The sequence below is a fragment of the Benincasa hispida genome, chromosome 8 (genome assembly GCF_027475165.1).
Source record: "Benincasa hispida cultivar pf3 chromosome 8, pf3_genome.v1.1, whole genome shotgun sequence".
Lineage (NCBI taxonomy): Eukaryota > Viridiplantae > Streptophyta > Magnoliopsida > Cucurbitales > Cucurbitaceae > Benincasa > Benincasa hispida.
This window is the reverse complement of record NC_143485.1, coordinates 31,240,398-31,250,662: the sequence shown is the minus strand read 5'-3', so window position 1 is coordinate 31,250,662 and position 10,265 is coordinate 31,240,398. Positions and strand designations below refer to the sequence as shown.

At 30.5% G+C, this 10,265-nt stretch overlaps 1 non-coding gene across 1 annotated transcript; it reads right to left on the bottom strand.

Annotated features, from left to right (window-relative positions):
- Positions 1–9,615: 9,615 nt before the first annotated feature.
- Positions 9,616–9,689, bottom strand: TRNAM-CAU (transfer RNA methionine (anticodon CAU)). The gene has a single exon. It is a non-coding gene; the product is annotated as a tRNA-Met (tRNA).
- Between the last annotated feature and the right edge of the window lie 576 nt (positions 9,690–10,265).

The following is a 10,265-nucleotide window of genomic DNA, read 5'->3' as shown; positions in this document are numbered from 1 at the left end:
TTTAGGTTATTATTTGAAACATGATCCACCTGTATGTCTAATTCATACTATTTCAAGTCTCATGAAATAACCTTGAATTTTTCCCGTAATGGATAACTAATTACTGCATATATAAAATAATCAATTATTATATTAAATAACTAGTTACCTATGAGGTTTTAGGGCATAAATCCAAATAGTTCAATAACTTGAAAAGAAAAAAACTATCTTCACCCAAAAAAAGTAACATGTAAAAGTAACCATCCTGCATCAAGAAAAAACTAATCATAAAAAACAAATTAGCACCATAAGATGGGGTCAGCTTAGACCTTTGTAGGTTAGTCTCGGGCTTGGATGGTTGTTTTCTTCTTGATTAAGATTTGCAAGTTTATCTCTTCATCTCTTGAGGCCTAGTTGATCCTCTCCTTTGGTTATGCTTAAGGCCAACCTTGGCCAAATTTGTAACGACCCGAATTCATGAGGGGTACATAAATTAACCGATATCACATCCGAATGAGAGGGACCCTGAAGACATGAAAGTATAGTTAAGAAAGGCTTAAAAGAATTGAAAGTTACTACCAATACCAACAAGGTGCACCTTCCTTTTTGGTGGCTTAATCATAAGAACTCTAAAGTTAAGCGTGCTTAGCTTGGGTCAATCTTATGTTGGGTGACCCCTTGGGAATTTTCCTAGGATGCATGTGAATGAGAACAAATCATGTCGAAAGGACTTGTGTTGGTTTGTATGGACTACTTTTATTTCTAGAAGCATTCAAGGCAAGGGAGGATGAAAGGACTCGTGTTGGTTTGTGGGGACAACTTTCACTTCTAGAAGCATTCAAGGCAAGGGAGGATGAAAGGACCCATGTTGGTTTAGAAGCATTCAAGGCAAGGGAGGATGATATAGCCAGGACGCAGGGGAATGTCGGGGCCATCAGGGGCCGAATCCGGATTCCGAATCCTGGGCCTGGGGCGTTACAAAATCCTTGTGAACTTTTAGTCGTATATTCACCTTCCATTAACAAGGTTGAGCCTTGGCCTCAACTTAAGCCTCGGCCCTTTGCCATAGTGTGCGTATATACTTGGGCATTAGTGTGTGGATGGTAAATATATTTGACCTTTATATGCTTAGGGTTGGCATTATTCAACCCCCTATTAATATTTTATTGTGGATTTACTATCCACTATCAAGATTGAGTCGTGGCCTCAATCTCGACTCTTTTCTTGGGTGGCACAAGAGTCCTGCTGACCAGGCTATCCTACAGCTCTATTCGATCTTTTATTGTTAGGGTTGATCATGTTTTAGGATTATAGGTATTTGATTCACATGTATGCTCCATTAACCGAGCTTTTTGCTTTGTAGGATCTTGAATTATCTCGGCCTGTTTCTACTAACTCTTCTTGGTTTGACCTTGTGAATGTAAGATCTGTAAGATTTGTGCTAAACTCTGGTCTTTGCCACCGACCCTATCTGCTAGCGCTGCCATCTACACCTCAAGTCAACACTTATCTAGTCGAGGCCAAGGAGAGATTAGATCATGAGGGTTAGCCTCGTGGACTTGGGATAATTCAGCTCGATTCACGATCCTCTAGGATGACGATCTTAATTATTTTCATCCTCTTTTAGTTGGTGATTCAAAATAGTCCTCGTACTCATTCCAAATTCTTGTTTGAATATCTATTAAATTTAGCTTTCCATAGAAAGTGCCAACTGTTGATGCCAAACTTTGGACAAGGGTAAACACATGTGACCTTCACGTGACAGTAGTTATAAATTTATAATTTAGGAAAGAGAGGGTTTGTAAAATAAAGAAAAAGGGCTCTGATGCCAAAGTTAGAGATGAGAACTCGATAATATAGAATAGAGAAGAAGTCAGAAGTTTTAGTTCTAGATTAAGATCTAGATCCCAGATGATCAAGTTATCTCATATGAAGTTATAATGATGTATGTATAGGGAAAATGAGATAGAGTTTACCTTTTCCTCTTATGATAAGGATGAGATTGATCTTTCCTAATTCTAATAAGTTAGGATTAAATATGATAAGATAATTGATTAACTAGCACTTAGACTAATTTAAATTAAGTCCACTTTATTTTGTATTTTCCTTCTCTTATCTTTTCCTAATTTTTGGCCTATTTTTCCAAGTCCAAATTCATCCACAACATTAGCCCCTACTTCCAAGTTATAATTTACGATACATCTTTTTTATTATTATAAGATGGACACTTGGAACTCGAATTGGGAGTACTATTTTCTATAACACACAATTTTACAAATAAGACAAAAGTTTATAACAAAATAACGTCATGCATGATTTAGTTAATTAATTAATAATATGAGCTAGATTTAAATAAATCGCTATTAATTTTCAATATAAGATTAGAAAATTTCAAGTTTGAAATAAAACTATCTAGGATTCCATATGTTGGGATTGATGTCCTAAATCTAGTATATCTCGTGATTTGTAGTTTTGTTGACACAAATTATTTATCTAACAAAATCAAAGATATTTTATTTGAAACTTAGACAGCATTAATTCAATCCAATAAACTAATATCCAAGGTTATATGATGTCACTTGAACAGTATGTGGTTGACATATAGGTGGTTCATGTTCAAGTAACAACCTAAAAAGTCTGCAGTAAATGGATGAAGGTTGGGTGCTTTATCTTGGTAACATTGTGGATACGATCCACTTTGCAATTTTTATATGAGATGTAAGTGTTACAAACAATATGAATCATATTGTTCATGTAAAGACATGTGAGTGGGGGTATCCGATATAAAGGAGTTTACACATAGATCGGACCACGAAATAATTAGTTTCTCTTTATAACATCGTTACTTGAAGAAACTAATATTTCACTAAGATGACCATAGGATACTTGACCTTAATCCTGAGTGAATTGTGAACTCCTGTTTATGACGGTAGTCCTTTGATCTATATGGGTGAGAATGACCATGATAGCCGACTCAATAAGCCTGCCATTTTGGAGATTTGTCTAATTAGGGAGTTGGAAACACGGTTACACAAGATGGAATTCACTCCTTCTCATTCCTTGGGAAAGTAGATAAATTGCTCCCTTAATAGCTAATTCCGGATCTTAAACAATGAAGTCTCAACCTCTCACTGGCCCTAGAGGTGTTAGTTTATAGTTGGACTATAAACTGTTTATTCATAAGAGGAATCAATGGTACTTAAGGACTTAAATGTAACTGCAAGGGTAAAATGATATTTTGACCCAAGTGTAGTTATGAGCATTTGTGAAAGGTCATTGCTCTGTTGATTGGTTATATCCATGGACACGGAAATATATCTACAGTACGAAGAGTGTAGCGATCAGTCTTTAGTGAAGTGATCGGTAGTTAATGAATATTAATTAATTGGACTAAAGGAGTTTAATCAATTAATCTCATATCATTGGAGCTTCTAATCGTAGATCCATAAGGTTTCCTTGTTAGCTCACTAAAGGATAGTAATAAGGAATGATTTAAATTGTTCAATTCAAATGAGGGAATTTTATATTAATGAGATTAATATTAATATATAATAGTTAATTATAGATAGGATCTATAATCCAAATTATGTAAGAGAGATATATTTGAATAAGATTCAAATATTAAGTTTATATGAATTGGATTCATAAAGAGATGTACACATATAAATATGTGATATTTATATGTTAATTAACTCCATATTAAATATGATTTGATATAGTTATTTAATTGATTAATTAATTGTTAATTAATTGATTAAGAAATAATGGAGACGGGAGTATAGATATATGATATTTATGATAATTAAATAAATATATATTAAATAAGATTTAATATATGGTTATTTAATTAATGTGTCAATTAATTAAATAAAAGTTATTTAATTAATTAGCACTAAGGGTATAAAGGGAAATTCTTGGAGAAAGGGTTAACCTTTCTCCATATAAATATATCCTTATAGTCTATTTATGGTAAGAAGTTTTTACACAGGCCTCCACTTTCTCTCTAGAGATTTTATACCCTTTGCCTCCTCAAAAGTTCTTGGAGACTACTCTTCCAAGTTCTTTGTTATTAAGAATAACAAGGTAACTTTGTTGGTGTCCCTCTTCTTGGAGAAGTTCGAGATCGTTGATAATGATGGAAGAGGAAAGCCAGAGGAATCAACAAAAGTGAGTTTTGATTTCTTCTCTTCTTCCTCTTTTCTAGCATGCTTATGTTTTTATTTAAATGTTTATTCTAAAAATGCACATTTTATTTTACTGTTTTTGTTTTCATAAGAAACGAATAGCTAAATTCAAGGCGTTCACACGCTTCCGAGGAAATTCGATTCCTTCACCATATTCTAGTAGAAATCTTCAAGTTTGAAAGGCACTTTATTTTTTTTCTTCCAATCTAAGCCCACAATGTTTTGCATATTTAATGATCTTGTTTGTTCTAGCTTTTAAGATTTTCTTTTTCGTTGGTTTTGACTATGGGTTGAAATTATTCAATATCTTTTACCATAAGAGACTTTTTTCCCTTGGGGTTTATCTTTTCTTTGGTTTATGACTATATGGATGTGAAATTCCCAATGTCTACTACAAGACTTAGACTTTTTCCTTGGGCTAGATTGTGAACAAGTTCAACTTAGTCTTGATTTTTTTAAATTTGGAATAGAAAAGTAGTCACTATTGTCCCTACAGATGGTGTCAACTGTTGATGCCAAAAATTGGATAGGGGAAAACATGTCTCACCTTCACATGACAACAACGATAAATTTATAATATAGGGAAGACGTGACCTGCAAAACAAGAAAAATTTGAGCACCAGTGTGATACTTGCCACAATGGTTCTAATACCTAAGTCAGTAAGAGGCTTTAGATTGTAGCAAGAGTTTTAGAGAAGAGAATGAACTTAATTCTTCTAGAGCCATAATGATGTATTTATAATGAAATTCTGACATAGGGCATCAATATCATAGTTTTCGAGTCACATTAGGTTAATTCTCAAACCCAACAGGATAAGGCATGCATTAGCGTGCCTTTCCAAGGCCAAGGCCGAGGAGGCCATACTATTCTCCTTCTTGAGGCCCAAGTAGGTCACAACATTCCCCATTCATCAATAGAGAGGGTCAGTCTCTCAGTCTTATCCTTGGTCGAGGCTAAGGTCGAGCAAGTAATTTTGGGTTGTGGCCCAAACTTCTTTCTTCCATGTTTAATTGGGCATTAGGGTGTGGTTTTCTGGTTCAAGTTTCGTCATTTTCTTGATTGGATAGAATGTAAACTCCATAAAGTCGATTATGCCCTCTAGTCCAAATCTACCTATAACATTTAACATTCACTTAGTTGATACTCAAAATGATATTGCATTGGGAGATGTTCTACTTTAATACCATTCATCATAATACCCTAAGTCTAGAAATTCAAAGTTTGGATTTGACACTATTACATCCATATGTCTGGCTACAAGACAATCTAAATTACCTCTTTCTCTCTCATTCATATGTGGAGGTTAAAACCTTCCATAGAAAAAGAAATTATAAATATATCTTTATCTCATTGAACTATGTTCAATAGACTTACATGACTAACTTTAAAACTTAGAAGCGTTCTTTCTTATTAATAATTTAACCAAAGTTTTCTAGAATGAGTATAGATCGACCGACATAAACTTGCGCTATCAACCTCAAGCTTTTAAATCAACTCAACTCAATTCAAGTTGGTGGATCAAATATCCCTTAATAGACTCAAAATCTAATAATTTAAATAAAAATCAAGTTTTGGAGGGGGGTCAATCATACAGAAAAGTCACTATGATGTAACTTTACCAAAACTCACAAACTTTTAAGAATTTTTAGAATACAAGCTATGATATTGTATTTTCGGTAAAAATCCTGTCAATTTTACACCAGACATTTTAAAGAATTTGTTAAATGTCCATAAAATATCTATTTAATAACTTTCGGAATGAAATTGCAACATTTATTCAAGTTTAATATAAAAATTGTTACATTTTTTAAAAATTTTAATTAAAGTAAAGAAGGTATTATTTGTCCAAGTTTAAAGTATAAAATTGATAACCTATAGAAATACAAGTTATTGATTGCTTCTTATTTGGAATAATCATGGAAATTTGGTAGAAAATGCATTAACTTGAGAAGAAAATCATGTAAAAGACTATCTCCGCATTTAATACTTGCAAAACTATCTATCCTAAAATGTTACAATTCTAACTTCTCTAAACGCAGGATTTGAATAAAAAAAAACAAAAAACAAAAAACAATCAGAACTTGTCAAAGGAAACTAATGCCTAAGAGTTGAACGCATAAGAAGATGACAGATGCATTCGCAAGTTGGGAGCTGATTTGAAAGAGACACAATAAAGCCAATGAACTAACGACACGATGAAAATAGCGGAACAAGACATGAAATTAAATGCAAAGTATATCAAATAATCATTAGAAAGAGAACTGAAGAATAATAAGTGAAGCCTATAAATAATTGAAGTCTCACACACCAAACTTCTTCTTTGGCTGGACTCACTGATCATTCTCCAACTCTCTAAAGGCCCTTCATTTGTCTCATCATCGTCTTCAACATCTCAAGCTTCATTATTTCTTTAAGAATTTTGGGTGAGAACTTCATCGTCTTCTTCATTAAAAGGAGAACCCTATCATCCATTTCATCAGCACAAATGTAGTCGACTTGACACTCTTACTTCTCTAAACATCTACTTACACTCCATTCTTAATATAAATTATGATCTATGTCATTCCTTATTCATCCATGTGCCACTTTTATCCATAATGAATTCCTAAATTCTTGATGAGTTGAGAAGAGTAAATTAACATTCTCATCAGTTTTGCATAAATGGAAGTTCTTCAATATGGGCATAATTTTATTGATTGAATTCATCTTATCAATTGGTTTAAGTAGAAAAACAGCTAACTATTTGAGAGAGCAAATGTTTGTGGAGATCATTAAACAACGAAAGTAGTGGCTTTAGAAATAAAGTTAACCTTTTGTCTATTTTAACTTAAGCATGCATCTTGGAGATAAGATTAATGTGGAATAAACATTGAGCAATGGTTACTACCTTGTTAGGTTAAATACATGAACATATCACTATGCATAAACTCGAGTGAATGTTAATAAATCTTCTCAATCCTACTTATTGATTTTTAGTCATCCAACGCAAGCTTTCTATATTTATGTTGCATTATCACCATCAACGCATCTTATTCCTGCATTCAACGCATATCCACATACACTCTCAATGCATCACACTCTCACCATCACTTTCTCCATTCACCCTTATCTTTCCTTCCATTTATCTTTAAGTAGTTTTCATTTAAATTGTATAAACATTCATCAATGCATTGATTAATTGATACTGGTGTGAAAATCATTCATTAAGACCAACATTAATTAATTGTTACAAAGTCCTCGTGTTCGACCTTGGTACTCACCAAGAAACTTCAATCAAATTTATACTTAGGTTTGGTTAGAGAAAACTTACATTCATTAGAGAAACATAGCAAATAATACCATCATTTCAATCAATCATTTGTCTAACCCGTAATCCGTAATAAATTGAAAGTAAACTTTCCTTTCTCTCTCTCTTGGACAGAAAATTTAAGGTAGAAATTGAATGTAACTTGCTATTTTTGGGACAATTTTTTAAACTTCATTTACCTGAGTAATTACACAATTTTTCATATAAATTTTTTTAAGGGAAATCAAGTTTTACCCTTAAATTTGAAGGGTATAAGTTTCCCCTAAATTTTAAATTTCATCATACTATACACTTCAAATTTAAATAAATGTTTTGATATTAATATGAGGGACTCACTTATAAATTTTTGTTTAATTTTGAAAAAAGAATATTCCCATATGTTTTTCAAAGAATTATAAAACAAACATATAATACAAAATGGATAAGATTTCAAATAAAGGCAACATTAAAACTAAATTTTTGTTAAAATTTATGAGGTTTGGCAAAGCTATTGTGTTAATTTGTGCATTACAAAACTTAAATGAATTTTAAAAAGTTAAATGTTATTGAAATTATTGAGTTTAAGGAGATTCATATAGTACCTTTTATTAAAACTAGTCAACACGTGCAATGCACGTGTAATTCAGTAGTTTCAATTAAAAAAAATCGTGGTTCCACATTTTCAATTCGAGACAACTAAAAGGTGTGTGATTTTTTTTTTAGTTCATTTATGACGACATAAGTAAATATTATTTGAACTTTTTGTAGCTATTAAATTTATGGAAAAATATTGTAAAATATATTTTAGAAAATATTGTTATAATTTGATGGAAAAATATCAATTTATACCCTTAAATTTTGGTGGTTGTATAATTTAAACTCTAAGCTCATAATTATATCAATTTAAACCTTAGACTTTCGTAAGTGTATCAATTTACACTTTCTTCTAAATTTCGTTTGACCATTATGGTATGAAACTTATAATTTAAGTCAATTAAATTACTAAATTAGCCAATAAATTTAGACTCTCTTCAGTTCAATTTTACCTTTGAAAATTGTCAATTCACAAATTCTCAAACGTGTATATATTTCTTCAAATATCGATTTTACAAAATGGTTGATTAGAGTAAATTCATAGAAGATTTCCAAATGAAAATTTGTCTAAGAGTCTTAAATTGATTTATTTATTTAGTTTACGGGTCTAATTGATATAACTATAAATTTCATATTAAGCTTTTCCAAACCAAACGTAATGGAGGTACACTTATAAAAAGTTCAAGGTTTAAATCAATATAACTTAATTAAGGATTTAAAATGATACAAACCCCAAAGTTTAGATATAAATTTACCTTTTTCCTAATTTTAATTATGTTTGAAAATATGGAACATATACATAAAATCTAGTAGTTTTAACTCAACGTAAGTTGATTAGTTTTTGTTTAAGGTTCATTATGTCATAAATAAATATTATTTTAACCTTTTTTAAGTATCAATAAAATTTATTAAAAAAAATAATATAATATATTAAGATGTTAGCGTTCAAAAAGTTTGTGGTTCAAATACCTCTGTCTCTTATGGTGCTAAAAGAATATTTATAATTAACTTAGGTAGATGATTAAAAAATTAATGGTAATTTGAATTTTATTTATCGATGAAATGTAGATTTTATATCTAATTAGATTTCATTTCAAATATTTGGTTATCTTTCTAACTTTAAATGACTTTTTTTTCAAACCTTTTACATAAATCAAGGTGACTGCTTGCACTCTTTTATTTTAATAGTAATGTAAATTCTAACTATTAATGGCTACGGATGAAAGTTGATGACAAAATAGACATACATACCAACCATGTATTATTTATTTATTTATATATATTTATATATTGGTAGAAATGAAAATGTTCTTCCCTCATAATTATTTATATAGAAATATTATGAGTTAGATTGGGTTGCATTTAAAAGTATTTTTTAAATTCAATTTAATTGTTCGGATGGAAAGTTTTTTCAATCGAAACAACTCTTATTAATTAATGAACCAACTGAATCCAAATATTAAATATTTAGGTTTAGTTTTCGGCAATTTCAATTCCATTTTCAGTCTTTTTCAATTTCAATTGATCTTGTATACGCTTGGTTGAAGCAGACATGGAGGGTCCCATTGGCGTGCATCCAGTAGGAATTGAACCTACGAATTCGCCAATTATGAGTTGAGCGCTTTAACCATTCAGCCATGGATGCTTAGCGGTTTGAACTACTCCGATTATTTATTTAATTTTTTTCTAAAAATAAGTAAAATATTAATATAAAAAATATTTAATTATTTCATATATTAAATTAAGATTAACCATTCAATTATAATTTATATTATGAAAATTTTGTTCCAAAGTGCTAAAAACCATTTTTAATTGTTGGAGCATAAATTGTCCAAAAAGAATAATTAAATTAAAATAAATATATGTATATATAATTATATCATATATAAAAAAAATTAATTAATAATAAATTTGAGCTAGTGTGAGTTATTTAAAATAAACCCATGAATCAATTCAAAAAAATTTATTTGAATCCAACCTAAACGGTATAGTTAAACTGAATTAATCAGGATTTTAGGTTCTCGGATTTTTTAGAATACCCCTAATCACATATAATATAGATATATAAGCATAGATAAAAGTCTCCAAAATTTTTATGCATAAATTTATTTTTTACTTAAGTTTTCTCTATAAGTTTTTATATTTTTTTCTGTGAGAATATATTTTCTATTTTACCTTCATTTAACACATAGAAAAAAAATTATTATTTTGATGTGCGTAA